Source organism: Salvelinus alpinus, chromosome 9 (genome assembly GCF_045679555.1).
Source record: "Salvelinus alpinus chromosome 9, SLU_Salpinus.1, whole genome shotgun sequence".
NCBI classification, from domain to species: domain Eukaryota; kingdom Metazoa; phylum Chordata; class Actinopteri; order Salmoniformes; family Salmonidae; genus Salvelinus; species Salvelinus alpinus.
This window is the reverse complement of record NC_092094.1, coordinates 9,596,465-9,607,665: the sequence shown is the minus strand read 5'-3', so window position 1 is coordinate 9,607,665 and position 11,201 is coordinate 9,596,465. Positions and strand designations below refer to the sequence as shown.

At 43.6% G+C, this 11,201-nt stretch overlaps 1 protein-coding gene and 1 pseudogene across 1 annotated transcript in view; one reads left to right on the top strand and one right to left on the bottom strand.

The window, feature by feature from the left end:
* The window catches only part of LOC139584256 (transmembrane and coiled-coil domain protein 3-like), a 50,009-nt gene extending 48,486 nt beyond the window's left edge, over positions 1 to 1,523 (top strand). Inside the window, exon 8 of the mRNA XM_071415883.1 lies at positions 1 to 1,523. This exon is cut by the window's left edge and continues 625 nt beyond it. The gene's annotated coding sequence lies outside the window, so the exon portion shown is untranslated.
* A 9,199-nt stretch (positions 1,524 to 10,722) lies between these two features.
* LOC139531074 (U2 spliceosomal RNA) lies at positions 10,723 to 10,902 on the bottom strand (annotated as a pseudogene).
* Between the last annotated feature and the right edge of the window lie 299 nt (positions 10,903 to 11,201).

Below are 11,201 nucleotides of genomic sequence, written 5' to 3'. Positions count from 1 at the left end.
GTCATATCACGAGAAACTACTTCCTGTTCACTCCTAAGATTTCCATTGGTCAGAAGAGGATGATGCAGTCCACAACGTCACACTGTAACAAGTGGTCTCCGGACTCAGTCAGAACTCCATCAGAATGGTGTATTTGTAAGTGATGAAGATCAGAAGAAGTGGGATCGAGACTGATGGTTTTAGACTTGGTTAAACCTCGGTTACTAACTTACTGTTCATTATACAATAGGATCTCAATCTCCCTTGTCTCTGAGGGGATTGGCGGATTGGTCACGGAACATAATCATCAAGTGTGCACAGTTCTGTTGCCTCACTGTCGTCTCATGGTCGGAGAGGTTCATCGGTCTTCATGGACACACACACACACACATGGATATCTTGTTTTATGTTTTTAATGGTTGTGTCCCAAAAGGCACCCTATTCCCTTTATAGGGCACTACTTTTGACCAGAGCCCTATGGGGCCTATAGTGCACTACTTTAGACCAGAGCCCTATGGGGCCTGTAGTGCACTACTTTAGACCAGAGCCCTATGGGGCCTGTAGTGCACTACTTTTGACCAGAGCCCTATGGGGCCTGTAGTGCACTACTTTAGACCAGAGCCCTATGGGGCCTGTAGTGCACTACTTTAGACCAGAGCCCTATGGGGCCTGTAGTGCACTACTTTAGACCAGAGCCCTATGGGGCCTGTAGTGCACTATATAGCGAGGGTGCCATTTGGGACGTACCCTATGGACTTTGTTTCATGTCTTACAGACAGACGTTCGTCATTTCATCCTTATTGCCTGCAGTCACACGTACGTCTTTTAAAACGGACTTGGTTTGTTTACTTATTTTATTGGATAAATGTTAAAAGTGCAATATGTTGTTTGATACATGAGGAGTTTTTTTTACGACTTCTTTGTTGTTTTTTTTATTTAGAAAATAATTCATAGAGAAGTGATGAGGTGCTGTCTGGGGGGGGGGGGGGGGTACATATATGGTTGCCTGATGAATCCTTACTAAGGCCACTGAGGTTTTGTGATAAGACTTCTGCCTGAGACAAAATCAATCCAATGAGGTTATCAGTTTGTTTTCCCACCAGGTTATCGCTCCATAAACATCAAGACAATATAAAGACAGCGTAAAAAAAAACAGCATAAAAACATATGGACGGTGTCACTTCTTCAGTCTCTTACACTACTCACATATCTCATTGGATTTTATTCATGCGGTTTTACAGAATTCCAATAGTAATAAATAATCTGAATTGCTGAGAAGAGTGGACTGTCTACAACACTGTGATATGAGGGTTATTTTACCATCCCGCTGAGAAACACTTTTCCTCTGATAGTTGGGTCGTTCCACGTTTGAGAAGTGTAATTTGGTTTAAAAATGTTTTTAAAAACAACTTTGATTTCAACAAATGTTTACATTCTGTCATAAACTTAATAAATCAAACATGTTTTACCATCTCAAGAGTTAAAAAAAAAAAAAAAAAAAGTACTATATTAAGTGCCAAATAAAGTAACAGGGTTGACCGTTACATGGTTGTTACGATTTATTCTCAAATCAGCCATAAATCTCCTTGTGACAGGTAACGGAGGCTTGTCGTGTCCATAAATCTCCTTGTGACAGGTAACGGAGGCTTGTCGTGTCCATAAATCTCCTTGTGACAGGTAACGGAGGCTTGTCGTGTCCATAAATCTCCTTGTGACAGGTAACGGAGGCTTGTCGTGTCCATAAATCTCCTTGTGACAGGTAACGGAGGCTTGTCGTGTCCATAAATCTCCTTGTGACAGGTAACGGAGGCTTGTCGTGTCCATAAATCTCCTTGTGACAGGTAACGGAGGCTTGTCGTGTCCATAAATCTCCTTGTGACAGGTAACGGAGGCTTGTCGTGTCCATAAATCTCCTTGTGACAGGTAACGGAGGCTTGTCGTGTCCATAAATCTCCTTGTGACAGGTAACGGAGGCTTGTCGTGTCCATAAATCTCCTTGTGACAGGTAACGGAGGCTTGTCGTGTCCATAAATCTCCTTGTGACAGGTAACGGAGGCTTGTCGTGTCCATAAATCTCCTTGTGACAGGTAACGGAGGCTTGTCGTGTCCATAAATCTCCTTGTGACAGGTAACGGAGGCTTGTCGTGTCCATAAATCTCCTTGTGACAGGTAACGGAGGCTTGTCGTGTCCATAAATCTCCTTGTGACAGGTAACGGAGGCTTGTCGTGTCCATAAATCTCCTTGTGACAGGTAACGGAGGCTTGTCGTGTCCATAAATCTCCTTGTGACAGGTAACGGAGGCTTGTCGTGTCCATAAATCTCCTTGTGACAGGTAACGGAGGCTTGTCGTGTCCATAAATCTCCTTGTGACAGGTAACGGAGGCTTGTCGTGTCCATAAATCTCCTTGTGACAGGTAACGGAGGCTTGTCGTGTCCATAAATCTCCTTGTGACAGGTAACGGAGGCTTGTCGTGTCCATAAATCTCCTTGTGACAGGTAACGGAGGCTTGTCGTGTCCATAAATCTCCTTGTGACAGGTAACGGAGGCTTGTCGTGTCCATAAATCTCCTTGTGACAGGTAACGGAGGCTTGTCGTGTCCATAAATCTCCTTGTGACAGGTAACGGAGGCTTGTCGTGTCCATAAATCTCCTTGTGACAGGTAACGGAGGCTTGTCGTGTCCATAAATCTCCTTGTGACAGGTAACGGAGGCTTGTCGTGTCCATAAATCTCCTTGTGACAGGTAACGGAGGCTTGTCGTGTCCATAAATCTCCTTGTGACAGGTAACGGAGGCTTGTCGTGTCCATAAATCTCCTTGTGACAGGTAACGGAGGCTTGTCGTGTCCATAAATCTCCTTGTGACAGGTAACGGAGGCTTGTCGTGTCCATAAATCTCCTTGTGACAGGTAACGGAGGCTTGTCGTGTCCATAAATCTCCTTGTGACAGGTAACGGAGGCTTGTCGTGTCCATAAATCTCCTTGTGACAGGTAACGGAGGCTTGTCGTGTCCATAAATCTCCTTGTGACAGGTAACGGAGGCTTGTCGTGTCCATAAATCTCCTTGTGACAGGTAACGGAGGCTTGTCGTGTCCATAAATCTCCTTGTGACAGGTAACGGAGGCTTGTCGTGTCCATAAATCTCCTTGTGTCAGGTGGAACGGAAGGTGGTGTGTCCAACAAGGAGGGGCAATTGAATGCAAGGTTCACGCTCACTTTTACACCAGAAAACACCAGAAAACGGCCAGAAAGAGCAGGACCAGCTCACCTGCTTTGACTCTATGATTTAACTATTAGATGTTCAATGTTTCGTTTGATTTTTTTTTTTTTAAAGGAGTAGTTCCACCTTATTAAAACGAGAGTTCAATTCATGTCACAGGGTTGACCGAGAGACAGGTGGCCTAGTGGTTAGAGTGACAGGTGGCCTGGTGGTTAGAGAGACAGGTAGCCTGGTGGTTAGAGTGACAGGTGGCCTAGTGGTTAGAGCTGCAGGTGGCCTAGTGGTTAGAGCGGCAGGTGGCCTAGTGGTTAGAGAGACAGGTGGCCTGGTGGTTAGAGAGACAGGTGGCCTGGTGGTTAGAGAGACAGGTGGCCTGGTGGTTAGAGCGGCAGGTGGCCTAGTGGTTAGAGCGGCAGGTGGCCTAGTGGTTAGAGTGACAGGTGGCCTAGTGGTTAGAGCGGCAGGTGGCCTAGTGGTTAGAGCGGCAGGTGGCCTAGTGGTTAGAGCGGCAGGTGGCCTAGTGGTTAGAGCGGCAGGTGGCCTAGTGGTTAGAGCGACAGGTGGCCTAGTGGTTAGAGCGGCAGGTGGCCTAGTGGTTAGAGTGTTGGGGCAGTAACTGAAAGGTTGCTGGATCAAATCCCTGCGCTGACAAGGTAAAAATCTGTTGTTCTGCCCCTGAGGAAGGTAGTTAACCCACTGTTCCCTGGGTGATGTGTAAATGTATTCAACTGAAATGTGTCTTCCACATTTAACCCAACCCGCTTGAATCAGAGGTACAGGGGGCCCTGTACCTGTTTCAGAGGGGTTGGGTTAACCCTGTACCTGTTTCAGAGGGGTTGGGTTAACCCTGTACCTCTGATTCAGAGGGGTTGGGTTAACCCTGTACCTCTGTTTCAGAGGGGTTGGGTTAACCCTGTACCTCTGATTCAGAGGGGTTGGGTTAACCCTGTACCTCTGTTTCAGAGGGGTTGGGTTAACCCTGTACCTCTGTTTCAGAGGGGTTGGGTTAACCCTGTACCTGTTTCAGAGGGGTTGGGTTAACCCTGTACCTCTGTTTCAGAGGGGTTGGGTTAACCCTGTACCTGTTTCAGAGGGGTTGGGTTAACCCTGTACCTCTGTTTCAGAGGGGTTGGGTTAACCCTGTACCTCTGTTTCAGAGGGGTTGGGTTAACCCTGTACCTGATTCAGAGGGGTTGGGTTAACCCTGTACCTGTTTCAGAGGGGTTGGGTTAACCCTGTACCTCTGATTCAGAGGGGTTGGGTTAACCCTGTACCTCTGATTCAGAGGGGTTGGGTTAACCCTGTACCTCTGATTCAGAGGGTTTGGGTTAACCCTGTACCTCTGTTTCAGAGGGGTTGGGTTAACCCTGTACCTCTGATTCAGAGGGGTTGGGTTAACCCTGTACCTGTTTCAGAGGGGTTGGGTTAACCCTGTACCTGTTTCAGAGGGGTTGGGTTAACCCTGTACCTCTGTTTCAGAGGGGTTGGGTTAACCCTGTACCTCTGTTTCAGAGGGGTTGGGTTAACCCTGTACCTGTTTCAGAGGGGTTGGGTTAACCCTGTACCTGTTTCAGAGGGGTTGGGTTAACCCTGTACCTGATTCAGAGGGGTTGGGTTAACCCTGTACCTCTGATTCAGAGGGGTTGGGTTAAATGTGGAAGACACATTTCAGTTGAATAGATTCAGTTGGACAACTGACTCCACACCTTTTCCTTAAAATGAGGGACAGACCTAAAGACTAATCACAATAAATAATCATCTTCAGAAATGTCCTCAAAGCAACAAAATAACTGGGACTTTCAACGGGATGCAAAATACACTCATTTTGTGGAACGGTCCAGCTACTCTATTACAGAGGACACTACAGGTGTACTCCACAGAGGACACTACAGGTTTACTCCACAGTGGACAGAGGACACTACAGGTGTACTCCACAGAGGACAGAGGACACTACAGGTTTACTCCACAGAGGACAGAGGACACTACAGGTTTACTCCACAGTGGACAGAGGACACTATAGGTGTACTCCACAGTGGACAGAGGACACTACAGGTGTACTCCACAGTGGACAGAGGACACTACAGGTTTACTCCACAGTGGACAGAGGACACTACAGGTGTACTCCACAGTGGACAGAGGACACTACAGGTGTACTCCACAGTGGACAGAGGACACTACAGGTGTACTCCACAGAGGACACTACAGGTGTACTCCACAGTGGACAGAGGACACTACAGGTGTACTCCACAGTGGACAGAGGACACTACAGGTGTACTCCACAGTGGACAGAGGACACTACAGGTGTACTCCACAGTGGACAGAGGACACTACAGGTGTACTCCACAGTGGACAGAGGACACTACAGGTGTACTCCACAGAGGACACTACAGGTGTACTCCACAGTGGACAGAGGACACTACAGGTGTACTCCACAGTGGACAGAGGACACTACAGGTGTACTCCACAGAGGACACTACAGGTGTACTCCACAGTGGACAGAGGACACTACAGGTGTACTCCACAGTGGACAGAGGACACTACAGGTCTACTCCACAGTGGACAGAGGACACTACAGGTTTACTCCACAGTGGACAGAGGACACTACAGGTTTACTCCACAGTGGACAGAGGACACTACAGGTGTACTCCACAGTGGACAAAGGACACTACAGGTTTACTCCACAGTGGACAGAGGACACTACAGGTTTACTCCACAGTGGACAGAGGACACTACAGGTTTACTCCACAGTGGACAGAGGACACTACAGGTTTACTCCACAGTGGACAGAGGACACTACAGGTGTACTCCACAGTGGACAGAGGACACTACAGGTGTACTCCACAGTGGACAGAGGACACTACAGGTGTACTCCACAGTGGACAGAGGACACTACAGGTGTACTCCACAGTGGACAGAGGACACTACAGGTGTACTCCACAGTGGACAGAGGACACTACAGGTGTACTCCACAGTGGACAGAGGACACTACAGGTGTACTCCACAGTGGACAGAGGACACTACAGGTGTACTCCACAGAGGACACTACAGGTGTACTCCACAGTGGACAGAGGACACTACAGGTGTACTCCACACTGGACAGAGGACACTACAGGTGTACTCCACAGTGGACAGAGGACACTACAGGTGTACTCCACAGTGGACAGAGGACACTACAGGTGTACTCCACAGTGGACAGAGGACACTACAGGTGTACTCCACAGTGGACAGAGGACACTACAGGTGTACTCCACAGTGGACAGAGGACACTACAGGTGTACTCCACACTGGACAGAGGACACTACAGGTGTACTCCACACTGGACAGAGGACACTACAGGTGTACTTCAAGATGAGCCTTGAAAGGAGTCTATGGACTGATGTGTGATTCTGAGTCTGAGGAGAGGAGAGACTGGTATGAGGGCTAGTATCTAACTGGTATCTGTGTGAGGGCTAGTATCTAACTGGTATCTGTGAGGACTTTCCATTACAAATACGGACCATATCTAATATTTGTTTGTTTTAATAACCTTTCACCTCTAGTTTGTTGGTTTGTTTGTGTTGACCTCAGACAGGTTAGTTGTTCATCTGCTGCTGACTATGTACAATATGGGATTCTGGTAACGTTGTATTTTACAACCCGGTGTAAGATGGTATTAGAGTTACAATATTCAGGTCACTCCAGAAGAGGAATTTTGCCCTTGGATGGTACTTGATTGGTTCAATGAATCTCACCGAAACCGAAGTGTTATATGCAATTATCACCTAATTACCGTTTTAATTTGTAAGTAACTACACTTCCTGCTAAATGGTGGGTTGTAAAATGGAGCATTACTGAGATTCTTTGTTTCTCCGTTTTGATAAACCTGAAAATGTACATGCAATGATTATGAATTTGATCTGTGGTTTCGTTCTCATGTATTATGTGCCTTTCTGTATGTGACAATTCTGTTTAAATTAAACAAACATTTTTAATCAACAAACCACTCCATGATTTGTTTTATTTATTTAACTAGGCAAGTCAATTAAGAACAAATTCTTATTTACAATGACGGCCTACCGGGGAACAGTGGGTTAACTGCCTTGTTCAGGGGCAGAACGACAGATTTTTTTACCTTGTCAGCTCGGGGATTCGATCCAGTGACCTTTCGGACCTAGGCTACCTGCCATCCCAGGTGTTTGAATGAGTGTGGACATGTTGTGGTTGACGGTTTGATTTGCTTGGGGACAAGTTGTGAATACCACCTTAGTGGTGTGGATGACAATAATGGTCAAAATGATGAATTAAGTGATTAAATGTAATTAAGTAATTAGTAGTTTATTCATGTCTGAGTTTTTTGCATTGATTAATATGATCTACCCCACAAGTTGGAGTAAGTGCTTCATCATAGATCATCATGAAGCATAGTTACTTTGGTGGTGCAACAGCGGCCTCTACTGGTCATAATATATAATTCATGACATGATTATTAAATTCTCTCCCATCTACAATGGGGGAAAACACAGATTACCCCTGCCTCGGTAATGTCATACACGCACACACACACACACACACACACACACACACACACACACACACACACACACACACACACACACACACACACACACACACACACACACACACACACACACACACACACACACACACACACACACACACACACACACACACACACACACACACACAAATCAAGTCAAATGTATATATATAGCCCTTCTTACATCAGCTGATATATCAAAGTGCTGTACAAACTAACAACTATATACAGTAAACAATTCATATACTGAGCTATATTGTATGCTCAATATTTTTGGGGGAAATTATATTATTTTTCTACTAATACATTTGCACATTTGAAAGATTTTGTTTAACAAGTAATACTTTTTTTCCCTCAAAAAGGTAGGGCTCAAATTATTGACACCCCTAAATATTTGTATAAATAAAGTTTAGTATTTGGTCCCATATTACATTATATTATGACTACATCAACCTTCTGACTCTACAAACCTGTTGGATGCATTTGTTTTTTGTTTTGTTTGTGTTTCAGATTAATTTGTGCTCAAAAAGAAATGAATGGTAAATAATGTATTGTGTCTTTTTTGGAGTCACATTTTTTTAAATGGTTAATGAGAATAGAATATGTTTCTCAACACTTCTACATTCATGTAGATACTACCATAATTACACATAGTCCTAAATGAATCGTGAATAGTGATGAGTGAGAAAGTTACAGAAGGTTAAAGGTCATACCCCCAAGACATGCTAACCTCTCGCCATAACCAATAACAGAGGAGTTTAGTCTTTGGGGCGTGACCATTACCTGTATGAGGAAAACAGTATTACTTGTAAAACCAAATCTTTCTGTACTACTATAAAATAATATACTTTCTCCATTTTTTTGTTGTTGTTGTTATAATTATCGAACCCCAATGTAGCTGCTCAACATGCTCTGCTCACACCTACTGTGATGGTCCGGAACCTAAACCACACAAAAACAATATGGAACATAAAGCTTTTACTATCTCATCTTGGAATATACAAGCTCCGAGGTCATCTGCCTTTGGCCTAAAGAGCAGGAACCCAGACTTCATCAAAGAAATTGGAAATACAGACATTGTCATCCTACAAGAAACATGGTATAAAGGAGATGGACCCACTGGTTGCCCTCTAGGTTACAGAGAGCTGGTAGTCCCATCCACCAAACTACCAGGTGTGTGGTATAGAGGAGACGGACCCACTGGTTGCCCTCTAGGTTACAGAGAGCTGGTAGTTGCATCCATCAAACTACCAGGGAAGAGACTCAGAGGGTATGCTAATTTGGTATAGAGCAGACCTAACCCACTCTATTAAATGAGTCAAAACAGGATCATTTTATATCTGGCTAGAAATTAATAAGGAAATTATCTTAACAGAGATAATGTTCTCATATGTGCTACCTATATCCCCCCAATATAATCCCCATACTTTAATGATGATAGCTTTTCCTTCCTAGAGGGGGAGATCAACAATTTCCAGGCCCAGGGACATGTACTAGTCTGTGGCGACCTAAATGCCAGAACTGGACAAGAACCTGACACCCTCAGCACACAGGGGGACCAACACCTACCTGGAGGGGACAGCATTCTCTCCCCCATATGCCCCCCTAGGCACAACTATGACAACATGACCAACAAAAACGGGTCACAACACCTACAGCTCTGTCGCACGCTGGGTCTGTACATTGACAATGGTAGACTTCGAGGGGACTCCTATGGTAGGTACAAGTATAGCTCATCTCTTGGCAGTAGTACTGTAGACTACTTTATCACTGACCTCAACCCAGAGTCTCTCAGATTGTTCACAGCCAGTCCATTGACACCCCTATCAGATCACAGCAAAAACAAATTCTACTTGAACAGAGCTTTGCTCAATCATGAGACATCAAAGCCAAAGGAGCTGAATAATATTAAGAAATGCTATAGATGGAAGGTGAGTAGTGTGGAAATATACCGAAAAACAATTGGGCAACAACAAATGCAATCCCTTCTAGACAATTTCCTGGACAAAATGTTTCACTGTAATAGTGAAGGTGTAAACTTGGCAGTAGAAAACCTAGAACAGTATATTAGACCTCTCAGCTTCCCTTTCAAATCTAAAAATGTCAAACAGAAAACCAAAGAAAATGAACAACAATGACAAATGGTTTGATGAAGAATGCAAAAACCTAAGAAAGAAATTGAGAAACCTGCCTAACCAAAAACATAGAGACCCAAAAAACCTGAGTCTACGCCGTCACTACGGTGAATCACTAAAACATTACAGAAATACACTACGGAGAAAGAAGAAACAGCACGTCAGAAATCAGCTCAATGTAATTGAAGAATCCATAGACTCTAACCACTTCTGGGAAAATTGGAAAACACTAAACAAACAACAACACAAAGAATTATCTATCCAAAACGTTGGGCACAGACAACAGCACAAAGGACAAGAAGGTAGAGACCACAAAACATCACGTAAATTGAAATGTCTTTCAATATTGTCGTTACAGAAGTATTTATACAGAGATTGATAGCTTCTAGTAATAAAAAAGAAAAAGGCCTATCTAATAATGACTTCAGACAAATAAATCAGACAACGGTACCTGTATGAGTGACAGTCCATTTGACCATTACATGACTTAAGCACATTTCATAGTTTATACTGTATATTGTTATTGTGTATATATTTCCAATCATAACTATTTTTTTAACGACTTTATTACTTAGCTATTTTGTGTATATTTTTTTGTTTAGGAGAGCTTGCAAGTAACCATTTCACTGTAGTTTACACCGTGTATCCGGTGCATGTGACGAATAAACGTTGATGATGAACTCACCATTCATATCAGCTATCACAGTCAATAGAATAGGTGATTGACTTGACCACTACTATCTAGTCGTCATTTGCGTTAATTAAGATAAACTACCTTATTAAATTAATTATTCATCACGATCCTAATTAATGAACATCATAGAGGGGTGTTATTTTTTCTCTTTACAACGGCAGGGGGTGCCCCGTTCCTGGAGGTACTGCAATACCAGGTCGATGCGTGGAGTGGACGGAGCAAGCCCCTATTCCATCTCCCTATTCCAAAAATCAATTTAATATATGGTCCCCAGATAGGGGACGTATCAGATATTAAACTGATAACAGATTCTTTTTTTATTTATTTTTTAAAAATAATTTTTATTTTCATTTCTCATTGAAATACAATTACAAAATCAGTGCATTACATAACATCGATTCATAAAAACAGTATCCAAAAGTAGTGTAACAATATAACAATAGCAAAACTACTCAAAAAAGTGCTGTTCTGCAGAACCTGACCAGTATTATTACATTCAAGTTTAACTTGCCTCTAACAATCTCCTAAAAACAATACAAAGAATTCTATAAATACAAACATATACATATACCAAAGTGAATTCTGAATAAACCTCAGTGTATATCAAATATGTACAAAGGCTTAGCCTACATTTCAAT